This window comes from Eucalyptus grandis, chromosome 8 (assembly GCF_016545825.1).
Source record: "Eucalyptus grandis isolate ANBG69807.140 chromosome 8, ASM1654582v1, whole genome shotgun sequence".
NCBI classification, from domain to species: domain Eukaryota; kingdom Viridiplantae; phylum Streptophyta; class Magnoliopsida; order Myrtales; family Myrtaceae; genus Eucalyptus; species Eucalyptus grandis.
The window spans coordinates 31,661,044-31,664,104 of record NC_052619.1 but is presented as its reverse complement, the minus strand read 5'-3'; positions in this window follow the sequence as shown (position 1 = coordinate 31,664,104).

Here is a 3,061-nt window from a genome sequence, read left to right as displayed (position 1 = left end):
CCCAGGACTATGTATCACCGACCCTTTTATTTATTAAGCACATGCGGAAGCAATTATAATCCCCAGACAATAAATATGATGGGATAGAAAAATAAGGCCATATTTTTTATATTGAAACTTATAACCAAACTTTTATACAAAACACAAACCAGAGTACTTCATAACTATTCACATCAAAATGGAGTTCTCAAAAGAAGATGGAATCTCAGTTCATCTGGGTCGTACTCAAGGTCCCTCTCAAGATTATCTTCTTCTTCTAAAATTCTTCTCCTTAGGTTTCACCTCAGAGTTCTCTTTCTCAGATTCCTCATTCTTGGCTCCTCATCGAGCTCCTGAAATGTTTTCCCCAAACCGGGATGAGACTACGTCTTAGCGAGTTCTACCCCACTAAGGCCCGATTAGTAAACCATTATACTATAGGTTGCCAAAACACGCACAGGTCAGATGACTTACCTTAGCCTTAGATCCCACCTGCAAGTCAATATAATTCACAATAGGCACCCATTTAATCCAAACAAATCGAACCAGTTGATTATATGTCATATAAATCATTCTCCACGGTGGAATATCTAAAAACTAGGCCACATGCATTCTCCAGGACGACATCCCAAGTCTCCGAGCCACGTGCCTCAAACCTTGGGCCCACGTGCATTCTCTAAGGCGACCTCTTCGCCAAGGTGGTACATCAAGTCACCGAGCCACGTGCCCTTTTAGATGTCATTCTCAAATATCGGACCTGCGTGCATTCTCTAAGGCACTAGTTCGCCAAAGTGACGCATCAGATCACCGAGCCACGTGTCCTTTTTACGATGCCCAGGCCCACGTGCCTTCTCTTAGGTGCTAACTCACCAAAGTGATGCATCAATTCACCGAGCCACGTGTCCTTTTACGATGCCTAGGCCCATGTGCCTTCTATTAGGTGCTTACTCACCAAAGTGATGCATCAATTCACCGAGCCACGTGCCCTTTTAGATGCCAAACTTTGTTACCGAGCCACATGCATTCTCCAGGAAAACATACTGAGTCTCCGAGCCACGTGCATTCTCTTAGGCGACCTCTTCGCCAAGATGACATATTTAACCACTAAATTCACATGCATTCTCCAGGTGATATTCCAATTCACCGAGCCCACGTGTTTTCTTTCAGGTGATAACCAATACCCAACGATTTCTCAATCAAATAATTAACAATCAACTCAATATGAATAACTCCAAAAAAAAAATCATAATTCAATCAATGCCATACAAATTGCAACTCAATTAAATAAACGGACTACGCCACGACGATCAGCACGAGATTTCGGTCGTCGGCCATCTCAATCTTAATTTCCGAAAATAATTAATTAATTAATAAATACTAAAAATTCCATTTAGCTCAAAATAAGGCCCAATTAAATAAACGGATTTCACCACGATCACCAGCATAAAAAATTCCGATCGCGGGCCATCCCAATTGAATTTTAGGAAAAATAAATAATTATTTAATTTAATTTCGAAAAATAATATTTAAATATAAAAATTCTACTTAGGCCCGAAAAGCCTAATTGAAGCCCACTAAGGGTCGGGAAAAATCCCGAGATACTTTCAATAAATAGTAGACTACGTCTACTTGCTAAATGCACACTCAATTTGTCTAATTCGCATCACAATTGACTAATAAACACTAATCCATTCTAATCTAACCACCTAATTACATTTAATTAAACCTAACCAACCCATAAGCATAATTAGCCAACTAAGCAGGGATTAGTGAGATTACTCACCGGAATTGTGCGCAAATCGGATCAACTTGATGGGGGCGACGCGAGGAACAATAAACTCCAAAGCGGGCCTCGGGTTCGGGGCTTGGAAACGGCCCAAAAGCAGGCCCAAACCAGCTGGAAACCCACTTTGTGGGTTGCTGGTTTGGCCTGGTCGAGGCTGATCCGGTGGCTAGGGTGGTGAGGGGAGGCCAGCGGAGGGCGAGGGGAGCTCCGGTGGTTCGAACGGTGGCCGGAGATGGTCAGGCAACCACTAGTGGTGGTCGAACGGGGGCTGGACAGAGGCGGAAGTCGCGCGGGGAGGGGTGGCAGCGAGCGACGGACGTGGGGTGGAGCGTGTGGCGTGCGTGGGCGGGCGTCGCGCAAACGGAGGTCTGGCTCTGCCGTGGCGGCGACGAGCGGCTGGCTGCTGCTCTTGCTTCGGTCCGCTTTTGTCTTCGCACAAACCAGAAAGGAGAAGAAGAATGGCAACGATGGCTGAGGGACGCGAGGGAGAGGCGAAGGCGGGCGGTGAGCGGCGGAGCACGGGCGGCGACGGTGAGCTGCTCCAGCCTTCCCCTCTCGGTGCTGCTGTCTCCTTTTCTTCTTACTGTCTTCTGTTTCCGTTCGAACAGAGGGGGCGAGAGAGTGTCGAGAGAGAGAAGGAGAGATGAGAGAGAAGAAGAGATAAGAGAGAGAAGAAGGGATAAGAGAGATTGACTAGTCAAAAGAAAAAGAGAGAGAGAGAGAGAGAGAGGCCAATTTCAAATTGGCCGGGAGAAGTGTTCGGTGGGGGGGTGCGCACGAAGGGGAAGGGGAGAGGAGAGAGAAGAGAGAGAGAGAAAAGAGAAGGGAGAGAGAAAAAAGAAAATAAATAATACTATTATTCCTATTTTCCCTTTTCTCTTTCCCTTTCCCTTTTTATTTTCTTTTGGTCTTCAATTTTCCTTCGATAATTTCTTTCTTGAAATTTCAGGCTCGTCAATAAATTGATAGATGATGAGACGGTCCTAAAAATGAATTGTGACACGCTCGAATATTCGATTCCGGAAACCAATTTAAATTTCATGGTTAGAATCAATTAAACGCGATTTTAATCCAATCCAACCAATTGAGTAGCTTTTAGGGATTTTATTACAGATACATCCCTTAACGGCTTCACCCAATAGGTTAGTTAATTCATGAGTGATCAGCTCGAGAGAAAAGGACCATAGGCATGTTGACGACATGCCCATTTCACTTTATCGAAATGTGGTTGAATTTCAAGATGTCACAACTCTTCCCTTCTTATAAAAATTTCGTTCTCGAAATTTAAACCATTAC